The sequence below is a fragment of the Geotrypetes seraphini genome, chromosome 4 (genome assembly GCF_902459505.1).
Source record: "Geotrypetes seraphini chromosome 4, aGeoSer1.1, whole genome shotgun sequence".
Classification (NCBI taxonomy): Eukaryota; Metazoa; Chordata; class Amphibia; order Gymnophiona; family Dermophiidae; genus Geotrypetes; species Geotrypetes seraphini.
Genome location: NC_047087.1, coordinates 296134160 through 296148581, shown reverse-complemented (window position 1 = coordinate 296148581; position 14422 = coordinate 296134160).

Below are 14422 nucleotides of genomic sequence, written 5' to 3'. Positions count from 1 at the left end.
CTAAATTTTCTTCACACTTCTACCTCTAACCCTCTGTTGTAGTTCCTTCCTATTTCTCCTACTGTAAACCGCGTCGAGCTCTACGAACGTGGAGATGATGCGGTATACAAACCTAAGGATTAGATTAGATTAGATCTAGGAGGGGTTTGTGTGTTTTAATGACTCAGAGGGCTACGCTGTAGTGTTTTGATGACTCGGTCCTGGAGCACCCCCTTGCTAGTCAGGTTTTCAGAGTATCCACAATGACTATGCATGAGAGACATTTGCATATAATGGGAGGCAGTGTATGCAAATCAAGTTTATGCAAATTCAATGTGGATATCCTGAAAACTTGACTGGCAAGGGGGTGCTCCAGGACCGAGTTGAGAAACACTGCTGTAGGGTAGTGTTCTTTAATGAAAAGCCCCGGGGTCAACGGCAGCCCCCAAAGTCCTATGGAACAGCCCTCCTCATCACTCTGGTTGTTTTTCTGCTACTCTTTGCCTCTCTACTTAGGCTCAGGAGACAAAGAGGAAAGTGTATGGGAGGAAAAGCCACTTGTTTCAAGAAGAAGGCATTTCTCAGTAGATGAAGAAATTTCATTTGGAAACATTGGAGCCAACTTTTCAAAATGATTTGGGGTGCTCAAAAGCTCCACCCCAGACCCCACCCCCATAATAATAGTATACTCTCCCCTCCGTATTCGCGGGGGTTAGGGGCAGAGCTGGCCTGCGAATAACTCTGACCCACCCCAGACCTTACCTGGTGGTCTAGTGGCGACGCGGGGCTGGAGCCATCTTCCTACACTCCTGCCCCGTGCAGAGCCATGCTGTGCACCCATGCTGTGAGTTCCTGTGGTCTCACGAGACTGCAACGGGAGTTCCTGTAAGGTAAGGTCCATGAAAGAAGTTGCCACCGGAGCTGCGTCCATGGCTGAGAGCTGTGCTCCTGGGGCAGCTGCTCACCTCTGATCGCCTCCTTCTCTTCGCCCTGATCCAAGTCCCGGGGTTGGTTCTGGTCGAAGCGGGCTGCCTCCGAGTGATTCTCTAGGAGGGGGGGGGGCCCAGGCAAAAAAAAATCACGAATAGTTAAAATCGCGATCGCCGAAACCACGAATAGGGAGGGGGAAGTATACTAATTGTAAAGCCCTTTTTCCGTTCATTTTTCTTATATACACACAATATAATCTTATTAACAATACGTGGAGGGGCATAATCGAAAGGGACGTCTAAGTCCGTTTACGTCCATCTCGCAAGTCGTCCAAAGTTAAAAAGAGCCTAAGACACATTTTCGAAAGATACGTCAAACTTATTTTTACTTTCGAAAATCGTCTAATTATACGTCCTGCTGATCTGATCGTCCAAGCCGCTAAATCGTCCATCTTTATACCACATTTCCGTCCAACTTTCTGTCCAAGTCCAAAATGCCTAGAACAAACCTTGTTGGACGTGGGAGGGGTCTGCAAAGTGATGGACTGCACACCCAGACATACCACCTAAATAGTGGGGTACCTTACATGGTATTGCTGTGAACTTCACAAAATGGGTGCCATAGCTTCTCCTCACTACAGCTCCCTTATAGGTGAGCCCCCTAAACCACCTCCAGAATCCCCTAGACCCACTTATCTACCACCCCAATAGCCCTTATGGCTGCAGGAGCCACTTATATGCCAGTACAAAAGGGTTTTGGGTGTGTTTAGGAGAGTGCACATGTTTAAGTATCAATGCAGTGATTACAGGGGCTTATGGGCATGGGTCCTCCTCTCTATGGGTCCCTAACCCACCCCCAAGACGACTTCAGCTGCCTCTGTGCTGGACGACTAGGCTTTCCTATGCCAGACAGCCAGGTGATGATGGTCTGGAGGTTGAAATTTAAAGTTGTGAATAAAATTTTTATGGGAGTGGGGGGTTGGTGATCACTGGGGTAGTGTGTGATGGTCTATGTTAAGTGTTTGCAGTGCTTATCTGGTGAGTTTAAGTGGGTTTTGGTGACTTAGACCATGTTTTACATGGTCTAAGTCACAAAGTCCACGTTCCGTCGATCCTGGGCTGTATAACTTTCGGTTATACATGCTGTACGATTAAGTCTAAGCCAGCCCACGTCCCACCCAACTCCCGCCCTCAACACGCCTCCTGAAATGCCCCGTTTAGCTTTGGACGTTGAGCGGCACTATGAAGGTCTAGGTTGTTTAGAAATACGTCCAAAACCGTTTTTATTTTCGGCGCTTGGACATTTCTGAGAAATGTTCGTCTAAGTGCCGACTTAGGCCGGTTTTGGGACGTTTTTCTCTTTCGATTATGAGCCCCATAATGTCTAACCACAAAATTAAACTACACTGTTTGCTTCTCAACATGTATTCATACCAGAACACCTGGCCTTGGTCACACATGCAGAATACATATAACCCTGTGTAGAGAATGACACGGTGACAAAATTCATCACCGTTCCCGTCCCTGCGGATAACCGCGGTAAACCATCTTCATGTCATTCTTTAAGGAGAGAGGGAAGAATCAGAGTACGAATGGCCACAACCACTGACCCGCAAACTTTGCTTTGAAGAATGCTGGTGTAGAAGGACTGAGGCTGAAACAGACACTACAGAACGACAATCTCTGGTATCCAGAGCAGATATTGTGATGTCATAATGCCTCCTTCCACCAGTGCCTGAGCCAATCATAATGGCTTCATTACCCTTGGCTCACATAAGAATCAGAGTATGAATGGCCACAACCACTGACCCACAAGCTTTGCTTTGAAGAATTCTGGTGTAGAAGGACTGAGGTTGAAACAGACACTACAGAATGACAGTCTCTGGTATCCAGAGCAGATATTGTGATGTCATAATGCCTCATTCCACCAGTGCCTAAGAGCCAATCACATCAGTGATATCACAATGGCTTCATTATCCTTGGCTCACATAAGAATCAGAGTATGAATGGCCACAACCACTGACCCTCAAGCTTTGCTTTGAAGAATGCTGGTGTAGAAGGACTGAGGTTGAAACAGACACTACAGAATGACAGTCTCTGGTATCCAGAGCAGATATTGTGATGTCATAATGCCTCATTCCACCAGTGCCTAAGGGCCAATCACATCAGTGATATCACAATGGCTTCATTATCATTGGCTCACATAAGAATCAGAGTATGAATGGCCACAACCACTGACTCGCAAGCCTTGCATTGAAGAATGCTGGTGCAGAAGGACCGAGGTTGAAATAGACACTAGAAAATGACATGGGATTATTTCCTGCGGTTATCTGTGGGGACGGTAACGGTGATGAATTTTGTCACCTTGTCATTCTCTAACCCTGTGCAAATACAGGACCACAAACTAACCTCCTTTTTATAAAAGTATGGGAGAGGTTTTTATCACTAGCCAGAATGCTGAATGCTCTGTGCTACTCTGACGCCCATACAAAATTCTAGACTGTTGGAGCAGTGCAGAGCATTCAGCATTCTGGCCGGCACTAAAAATCTCTTCTGCACTTTTTAATATAAACAAACAAAACCCTAAGATGCCAGACTCTACATGCTGAACAGTGCAAAATATAGACAGCAGATATAAATTCTCAAAACTGACACATTTCAATCACTAAATTCTAAATAAAATAATTTTCCCCACCTTTCTTGTCTGATGATTTTATTTTTCTAACCCTCTTTTCCCAGTCTCTAGCTGCACTTCCTTCTGTCTGTGCTTTTAATTGTGTTTCCAGGGCCGCCTTATCCATCTGCAGTTTTTCTCTCCTTCACTTTCTGCCCTATATCCATCTTTGGCATTAACTTTTAACATTCAATTTTCTTCTCAAAATCTACTTTTCCATGTCTTACCTTCCCATCTATCCATATGTACCATCTCCTCCCTCTTTCTTATCCCCTATTCCCATCTATCCATAAGAAGCATTTCTTCTATCTCTATTCCCTTCCACACCCATCAGTGTGCACTATCTCCTCCCCCTCTCTCCCCTTCCCCTCCACTCCTGTGCACCAGCTCCCTCTCCCATGGTCTGACATCTCTGTCCTCCCCCTTTCCCCTTCCTTTGAAGAATGGCAGGAGGGATGCCCACTCCCTCCCGCTGCTGGGGGTTCCCCGCCCCCCTCCAACAACTCTACCTGTACTTTAAACAGAAGGATGGCAAGAAGGATGCCCACTCCTTCCCGCCGCCAGTGTCCCCAACACTTCCCTGCACTTTAAATTGAAGGACGGCAGGAAGGATGCCCAGTCCCTCCTGCCACCGAAGGTTCCCCAGATGTACCGGGAAGGCTTGCCATTTTGAAGAGTGTCACAGGGTCACCCCTGTTCCTAGTGAGGAAGCCTTGCCAGAGAAGGGAAATAGGGTTAAAACCCTTGCAAGTATTCCTAAACCGGCTAGGGAGAATCCCAAAGCAGCCCCTGGAAATACCGTATTTTCACGCAAATAACACGCACCCGTATAAAACGCGCACACGAATATAGCACGCAGAAATCACGATGATTTGCACAAAAACTTTGATATACCGCGCTCACGGGTATACCGCGCATGCTGCCCGACGCTCCTTTCACCCGCCCTGACTTTCCGTGCGCTGTCCTGACTCTCCGTTCACCCCCCCTGACTTCCGTGCACTGTCCCCCCTTGAAGGTCTGTCCCCATCCTGAAAGCCTGATGCCCCCCCCGACGTCCGATACATCCCTCCCCCCCCCCCCGAAGGACCGCCGACTCCCCAACAATATCGGGCCAGGAGGGAGCCCAAATCCTCCTGGCCACGGCGACCCCCTAACCCCACCCCGCACTACATTACGGGCAGGAGGGATCCCAGGCCCTCCTGCCCTCGACGCAAACCCCCCCCCCCCCCAAGAACCTCCGACCGCCCCCCAGCCGACCCGCGATCCCCCTGGCGACCCCCATGACCACCCCACCCCCCTTCCCCGTACCTTTGGTAGTTGGGCCAGAAGGGAGCCCAAACCCTCCTGGCCACGGCGACCCCCTAACCCCACCCCGCACTACATTACGGGCAGGAGGGATCCCAGGCCCTCCTGCCCTCGACGCAAACCCCCCTCCCCCCCAAGAACCTCCGACCGCCCCCCAGCCGACCCGCGATCCCCCTGGCGACCCCCACGACCCCCCCACCCCCCTTCCCCGTACCTTTAGTAGTTGGCCGGACAGACGGGAGCCAAACCCGCCTGTCCGGCAGGCAGCCAACGAAGGAATGAGGCCGGATTGGCCCATCCATCCTAAAGCTCCGCCTACTGGTGGGGCCTAAGGCGCGTGGGCCAATCAGAATAGGCCCTGGAGCCTTAGGTCCCACCTGGGGGCGCGGCCTGAGGCACATGGTCGGGTTGGGCCCATGTGCCTCAGGCCGCGCCCCCAGGTGGGACCTAAGGCTCCAGGGCCTATTCTGATTGGCCCACGCGCCTTAGGCCCCACCAGTAGGCGGAGCTTTAGGATGGATGGGCCAATCCGGCCTCATTCCTTCGTTGGCTGCCTGCCGGACAGGCGGGTTTGGCTCCCGTCTGTCCGGCCAACTACTAAAGGTACGGGGAAGGGGGGTGGGGGGGTCGTGGGGGTCGCCAGGGGGATCGCGGGTCGGCTGGGGGGCGGTCGGAGGTTCTTGGGGGGGAGGGGGGTTTGCGTCGAGGGCAGGAGGGCCTGGGATCCCTCCTGCCCGTAATGTAGTGCGGGGTGGGGTTAGGGGGTCGCCGTGGCCAGGAGGGTTTGGGCTCCCTTCTGGCCCAACTACCAAAGGTACGGGGAAGGGGGTGGGGGGGGTCGTGGGGGTCGCCAGGGGGATCGCGGGTCGGCTGGGGGGCGGTCGGAGGTTCTTGGGGGGGAGGGGGGTTTGCGTCGAGGGCAGGAGGGCCTGGGATCCCTCCTGCCCGTAATGTAGTGCGGGGTGGGGTTAGGGGGTCGCCGTGGCCAGGAGGGTTTGGGCTCCCTTCTGGCCCGATATTGTCGGGAAGTCGGCGGTCGTTCGGGGTGGGGGTGCGAGTGGTCCTGCCGGGGGGGGGGGATGTATCGGATGTCGGGGAGTCGGCCGGGCAAGAGGGCTTGGGCTCCCTCTTGCTCCGATCGTGGATGCGGGTGTGGGTGGGAGCGCGTGCGAGCGGTCGTTCGGGGTGGGGGTGCGAGTGGTCCTGCCGGGGGGGGGGGGATGTATCGGACGTCGGGGAGTCGGCCGGGCAAGAGGGCTTGGGCTCCCTCTTGCTCCGATCGTGGATGCGGGTGCGGGTGGGAGCGCGTGCGAGCGGTCGTTCGGGGTGGGGGTGCGAGCGGTCCTGCTGGGGGGGTGAATCGGGCGTCGGGCGGGGTGGGAACTATGTTTTAAAACTTTGGTATACCGCGCTCACGCATATATCGCGCGAGGGGTATGCGCGGTAGGTAAAAACGCGTATAACGCGCGCGTTATATGCGTGAAAATACGGTACTTATAAGCCAAGCCATCCAACACTGAAACCTCCTAAAGCCCTGCCTAAAGCAGGCAGATCTGGTTTAGCTTTACCTAAGCCAGGTATAAAGAAACAAGTGGAAAGACTACATTTCCCTTCAGGCCTAGAGCCAGGGGCAGGAAAGAGCAGGGCTGGAATACAAGCCACTTCCAGTCAGTCCCAAATTGGTTTAGGCCAGGTGAGGAGCTCTGTGAAAGCAGGCTACACCAACACACCTGCAGGAAGGATTAATCAGCTTCCTGCACTGAGAGAAAAGGGAGTAACTTTCTCAAAAGCAGAGGGAGCACCAGCCTCAGAGTACACACTGGTTCCCAACCCAACAAGCCAGAGCCAGTCAGCTGGTTGCAAGTCACAGATTGCCAGCCCAAGGACTTAAGAAGCCACAGTCTACCAGACCAAGCCGATGTGGGAGATACAGAAGTCACAGAGAGTGGTGAAACTGTGTTTGGGCAGGACATTGAGTTAGCTGATGAAGACTTTGCACATGATATGGAGCTAGAGGAAACAGAGTAGCCAATATTGAAAATATGGAAACAAGCTGATCTTTTCCTGTTATGGCAGCTGGGAGAAAATGTGGAATGTGTACTACCTTAAGACAAGGCTGGAAAGTTTTTGTGTTTGAAGAAAGCTTTATGTTAAGAACCAGGGTTTTTTTTTTTTTTTACTTTCTCTTTTGGAGACAGTAAGCTGGGAACTGACTTATTTTTGTGTTCTAAATGCTGCCAGGATACCAGGTGATACAAACCTGAAGGAGCCTATTGAAGGTTTTGTTTTGATTTTTTTTTGTTCAATAAAGTATTCTTGAGAAATTACACCTCTGACTCTGAACTGAGTTGCTTTTGCCTTTATTCCAGTACTGCTTGGCTGAGGTTTATGTGCACTGGGTTAGGCCACTTGCTGAGCCTAGCTTGGCCATGCCCGGTCACAAGGAGGCAGGCCTACAGGCCGGAGGGAGTAGGCATCCCTTCTGCCGGCCTTTATCTTCAAGGTGTGGGGGGTTATTAGGGTGGTATGGGGGGGGTCATCACAGGGGGGTCAGCGGGAGGGTAGGGAACCATCGGGAGTGGGCATCCCTTCTGATGTCCTTCAATTTAAAGTGTAGGAGATTGGCTGGGGTGGGCAGGGGGCCTGGTGGTGGCAGGGAGTGGGCATCGCAGTTCTCCCTGCCAGCTGAGCCCATTGCAGCAGGGGGAGCCTCGGTCAGCTGAGCTAGCAAGGAGAATAGTAGCCGTGGGCATGTTTTACTTTTGGGGGGGGGGGTTCACTTTTAATAGGAGGGATGAGCTGTACTTAGCGATTACTCTTCTGAGCAAACACTAGGCACTGTTCCTGCTCCCCCTTTACAGGCAACTCTCTGCACAAATAGCATGCATATAATTTGCATGCTATTATGCTGAGAATTGTCTGTAAAAGTAAAATCGCTCCCACCACAGTAACTACATCAACTTGCCAGATTTTACCGGCAAGTTTTTAAGAATCTTCCTTCTGATCTCTGCCGCCAGGGTTCACTTTACTGGACTCCAAATGGTCAAAGAGGAGGGTTTTCAATATTGCATTGAAACAGGTACAACGATGAGTGAGGTGATAACATTTGCAGATGACACTAAACTGTTCAGAGTTGTTAAAATGTATGCAGACTATGAAAATTTGTAGGCAGGAAATTGGAAGACTGGGCATCCCAAAGACAGATGAAATTTAATGTGGACAAATGCAAAGTGATGCACATTGGGAAGAATAATCTATTCTAAAGCATAGTTGCCAGATGCTAGGATCCACCTTGGGGGGGGGGGGGGTTAGCACCCAAGAAAAAGATCTGGGTTTCATTGTAGACAATACACTGAAACCTTCCCAATGTGTGGCAGCAGCCAAAAAAGCAAACAAGCTGCTAGGAATTATTTTTTAAAGGGGTGGTTAACAAAATTATGAATGTTACATTTGATGCCTTTATATCACTTCATGGTACAACCTCGCCTTGATTAAAGCATTCAGTTTTGGTCGCCTTATCTAAAAAAAAAAAAAGATATAGCGGAACTAGAAAAGGCTCAAAGAAGAGCAACCAAGGTGATAAAGGGGATGAAACTTCTCTCGTATGTGGAAAGACTAAAGAGGTTAGGGCTCTTCAGCTTGGAAAAGAGACAGCTGAGGGGAGATATGATTGAAGTTTACAAAATCCTGAGTGGTGTAGCATGGGTACAAGTGGATCAATATTTTTACTCCATCAAAAATTACAAAGGGACATTCAATGAAGTTACAGGAAAATACTTTTAAAACCAATAGGAGGAAATATTTTTCACTCGGAGATATAATAGTTAAGCTCTGGAACAGTATTGCCAGAGGTTGTGGTAAGAGCAGTTAGCATAGCTGGTTTTAGGAAAGGTTTGGACAATTTCCTGGAGGAAAAGTCCATAGTCTGTTATTGAGAGACATGGGTGAAGCCAATGCTTGCTCTGGATCACGGAAGATTGCTACTAATCTAATCTAATCCTTAGGTTTGTATACCGCATCATCTCCACGTTCGTAGAGCTCGACGCGGTTTACAGTAGGAGAAATAGGAAGGAACTACAACAGAGGGTTAGAGGTAGAAGTGTGAAGAAAATTTAGAGGACTTGGGATGCCAAGATATAAGAGTTTCCTTGATTCCTAAGTTGGAGGGAGACTTACATTTTTTGAGAAAAGCCAGGTTTTCAGATGTTTGCGGAAAACTTGGAGAGAGCTCAAGTTCCGAAGAGGGGAGGTAAGGTTGTTCCAGAGCTCAGTGATTTTGAAGTGGAGGGAGGTCCCTAGCTTTCCTGTGTGGGAAATGCCTTTTAGCGAGGGGAAGGATAGTTTTAATTTGTGGGAGGATCTGGTGGTATTAGGGTTTGAGGAATTCCAAGCAAGAGGGATAAAGGGAGAGAGGATACCATATAGGATTTTGAAAGCTAAACAGGCGCATTTATAGTGGACCCTGGTGATTATCGGAAGACAGTGAAGCTTGGCCAGGAGCCGGGGAGACATGGTCAAATTTACTTTTAGCGAAGATGAGCTTGGCCGCGGCATTCTGAATCCGTTGGAGTCTGTGGAGGTTTTTCTTAGTTAGGCTTAAGTAGATAGAGTTGCAATAGTCCAATCTGGAGAGGATTATGGATTGGACAAGGAGGGTAAAATGTTTTTGATGGAAGCAGGATCTAACTTTCCTCAGCATGTGAAGGCTGAAAAAGCATTTTTTTTACCAAGGATTGGAGGTGGTCATTGAAGGACAATGTGGAATCAATGATGAGACCCAAGACCTTGCTCGAGAACTCAAGCTGCTATTATTTGAGTTTTGTCAGGAACTAGTAACCTGGATTAGACACTGTGAAAACAGGCTACTGGACTGTATGGACCGTTGGTCTGACCCAGTGGGGCTATTCTTATGTTCTTACCATGGAAAATATAAAGATAGTAGATGTATTTTGCAAAAACTGACATTCCACCAATGAAAAACTGAAAATAAAAATTTTCCCCCTCCCCCACCCCCTTTTTTTCTGGCCATTTTTTCTACTTGTACGGGTCTCAGGCTCTTGTTTTTTGCTTTCCATCTATTGTTAACCATTTCTAAACGTAAGGAAGTTTTTCACCCAGAGAGTGGTGGAAAACTGGAACACTCTTCCGGAGGCTGTTATAGGGGAAAACACCCTCCAGGGATTCAAGACAAAGTTAGACAAGCTCCTGCTGAACCAGAACCTAAGCGGGTAAGGCTTGGCTCAGTTTGGTCTTTGACCTAAGGGCCGCTGTGGGAGCAGACTGCTGGGCAGAATGGACCACTAGTTCGACCCAGCAGTTGCAATTCTTATGTTCTTATATTCAAAGTCTCCAGTGCATTTACAGTTTCATTTCTTTTCCTATCTTCACTTTCTTCCCCATATCCATCTCTAAACATTGACTTCTTCCCTGGCTGGAAATATTAATTAATTATAATAATATAATATATATATATATATATATATATATAATATATATATATATAATATAATAATATAATAATTAAATATAATAATAACCAATAATAATTTAAAAAAAAAAAAAAAATGGTATCTGAGCGGAGTGCAAGAGATGACTTGCCAAAAACAGGTATGCCGGCTGCTGATCCAAGGAGAAAATCGGGCCTATGGCCCAGTACTGAAGCAATTCAATTACCAGTATGTCTCTTTCCAGGTGTTTCATTTGTTTTTTGGGGGGCTGAACCCACAGCAGAAACAGAAAGTTGTAGGAGAAAATCCAGCACTGGCCCTACCTGCCCTTGGGCTCAACCAGGCCCCGAGATGCCCCCTACTCTCGTAAACGTTTCTGCAGGACTGCGAAACGTGAACAGGAGGAGGGGGGGGGAGGGGTGATGCAGGGCTTGTCGGAGCACAGTGGCAGGCAAGACCTATGCCAAATACTCTCTAAAAGCAAAACCGGCAGGATCAATGCCAGTAAACTAACTTCATAAACATGAAGATGAGGAAGGCACTGTGGGGATGTTATTTCCAAGCAATGATTGGATGGGGGGAGGAGAATAAAGAGTTCGCTACCTCTTTCCTCCTTTCCTCCCACTGCTTATGAATCTCTCAAATGTAAATCTAATCCTGAAAAAGATTTGACCTTGGAATCAAGTTCAGGCCTTTTGCATAGCAGTGTTGCACACTGCTCTACTAGGGGCCAGCTCTTCAAGGTCCTTCGTCTACAGCAGGGGTGTCAAAGTCGATCCTCGAGGGCCGCAATCCAGTCGGGTTTTCAAGATTTCCCCAATGAATATGCATGAGATCTATGTGCATGCACTGCTTTCAATGCATATTCATTGGGGAAATTCTGAAAACCCGACTGGATTGCGGCCCTCGAGGACCGACTTCGACACCTGTGGTCTACAGGTATATATGTAAGTTATTGTACTTGCCAACACGCATGACATTTAACCACTGTGGAGGTTAAGTCTTATGACTAACAATCTTCTAATTGTTTCAGCTTCTTGTTAGGATGGTCTTACGAACTGCTTAAGATTCCTGTAATGCATCCGTATGGTATGCTGCTCTTACACGTATGTCATTCCCTGGATAGCTGAAGCCGACGCAGGAATGTCTCTCTTTCTAATGCCAACTGATTTATTACCAGCTGTTGTAAGAACATTTGTCATAAGATGCCAAGTCTAAAGCCACTCTAGCATTGTGTTGCTTCATATGGGAATCTCTATGTGACCTGTTGGAATAAGTATAATCTATAAAGGCTTTGTACAAGATTAAGGGACTTCAGCTTGGAAGAGAGATGGCTGAGGGGAGATATGACTGAAGTCTACAAAATCCTGAGTGGATGGATTTTTTTTTTTTTTATATATATTTTTAACTGCATCAAGATTTACAAAGACTTGGGGACACTCAATTAAGTTAAAGAGTAATGCTTTTAAAACCAATAGGAGAAAATATATATTTTTTCACTCTGGAACGCATTGCCAGAGGATGTGGTAAAAGCAGTTAATATAGCTGGGTTTTTGTGGGTTTTTTTTTTTAAAAGGTTTGGACAAGTTCCTGGAGGAAAAGTCCATAGTCTGCTATTGAGACAGACATGGGATGGTAACTTAGAATGCTGCTTCTATCTGGATTTTTGCCAGGTACTTGGGACTTGAATTGGCCTCCGTGAAGACAGGGTACTGGGCTAGATGGACCATTGGTCTGGTCCAGTAAGACTATTCTTATGTTCTTAATGATTACCCTTGACACCCAGTTAACCTTTACCCAAAATATATCCTCAGTATTAAAATCAGGCTTCTTAACATTATCGCAGCTTAAATCTGTTCGAAGCTACTTGGATAATGCTCTGCATGCCTTTGCATGCACCTGACTTCGCTTCTGTAACATAATTTAGGCAGGTATTTCTCAATCTAATCTAAAAGGTTACAATCTCTGCAGAATATAGCTAGTTAGACCTGTTTGAGTTGTGTCTAAGTTCCACAAAGATGCCCAAACTGACAAGAAGACCACTGGAGGATTTAAGGCATGACCCCCTCCCCCTTGCTTCCCCAGTGGTCACGACCCCCTTCCACCAACCAAAGAGCGAAAAAAAAACCCATAGGTTTTCTTACAGCTGATTGTGGCAGAGGAATCCCCCATCAGCTGAGCCGGTTTCAGGGATTCCTGGAGGCTCAGCTGATGGGGATTCCCCCTGCCAAGATCAGCTGAGCTGCAGAACCCTACACCCCTCCCCCAGCCATCCCCCACATCCTCACAACATCCCGGACCTCCCCTCCCTCAACATGTCCTGACATCTTTGCCCCCCCCACATTCCTAGGCCCCCCTCCCACATCCCTGGAAACCCTCCCCCCAATACCTTTGGAAGAGCTAATGGCAGGAGGGACGCTCACTCCCTCATGCCTACAGGGCTGTGTACTGCAAATGATGGGGCTTCCCCCTCCCATTGCATCTTGGGATGCAGTGGGAGGTGTTGAAGGCCCTGACTGGCTGAAAATGGTGATTTTAAGCCAATCTGGGTCTTTGGCTAATAATAATAATGGAATAATAATGAAAATAATAATGCCTTATGGACTTTTGTTTTAGGAAATTAGCCAAACCTTTTTTTTCAACCCTGCTAGGCTAACTGCTTTTGCCACATTCTCTGCAATGAATTCCAGAGTTTAATTACACATTGAGTGAAGAAATATTCTCTCCGGTTTGTTATAAATTTACTACTTAGTAGCTTCATCGTATGCTCCTTAGTTCTAATATATTTGGAAAGAGTACCGGTAAACAAGCGATTCATGTCTACCCATTCCACTCGGTATTATATAAACCTCTATCATATCTCGCCTGAGCCCTAGTCGCTTTAGCCTTTCCTCAGAGGAAGTCGTCTCATCCCTTTTTTGTCATTTCCATCACATTCTATAACTCCATGCCTAAAACCATAGACTCTCTCTTTTTATGCCAAGGTTTTCGTGACCTAAATGCTGGTGCCTAAATTAGGTTCCTACTGTTGCCTAAGTCCAATCTAGGTGCCTACAGGCAAAACACGCTCATGATCCGCTCTTAACCATGCCCACTTTCTGGTAGGTGCCTAGAAAGCAATTAATTTAAGCCAATTAAGCTTTTTAAACAATTAAGCTAGGCGACTCGATTGTATAGGTGCACCTAAATTTAGGCATTTTAAAAATAGAATCTGGGCCTTAGTGTTTCAGTCGAGGTGGTCTTTATAGAACTGCCCTTAAAATCTTTCTTTCTTTTTGTTTTGTTTGTTTAAAACATTCCAGTTCTCTCTCTTTCTTAATGGCAAGATAGGTCACCGCGGCCAGCTGCTTTATGAATCTAGTACCAGTTATGTTTATGTGGCCCTGATATTACTCAGTTCCCTGGTTTCTTGCCACATACAGGCCCTCTTTTACTAAGTCGTGGTAGAGGTTTCTACCACTAAATGCTCCGATGCTCAGGAATTCTACGAGCATCAAAGCAGCTTCGGAGCATTTAGCCTTACGGGCCGTGGTAGAAACCTCCTATTGCGGTTTAGTAAAACGGGTGAGGGGAGGAGGGAGGGGGACAGCAACCCTTCCTACTGTTTTTTCCCTATTCGTTCCCTTTTAATTTGAATATTTATTTATTTAAAAAATTTATATATAAAATATAAAAATATATATACTGGTCGCTGCACCTTAAGAAGGATATGGTGATGCTCGAGAGGGTCCAGAGAAGAGCAACAAAAATGATTAAGGGCATGCAAAACCTTGCATATACCGAAAGGCTGGAGAAGCTGGGGCTCTTTACCCTGGAAAAGCGGAGACTTAGAGGGGACATGATAGAGACCTATAAAATCATGAAAGGTATGGAGAAGGTGGAGAGGGACAGATTCTTCAGGCTAGCGGGGACATCAAAAACAAGAGGGCATTTGGAAAAACTGAAAGGAGACAGATTCAAGACGAATGCTAGGAAGTACTTCTTCACTCAGAGGGTGGTGGACACCTGGAATGCGCTTCCAGGAGAGGTGATACGACAGAGTACAATAATGGGTTTCAAAAAGGGCCTGGATGACTTCTTGAAGGAGA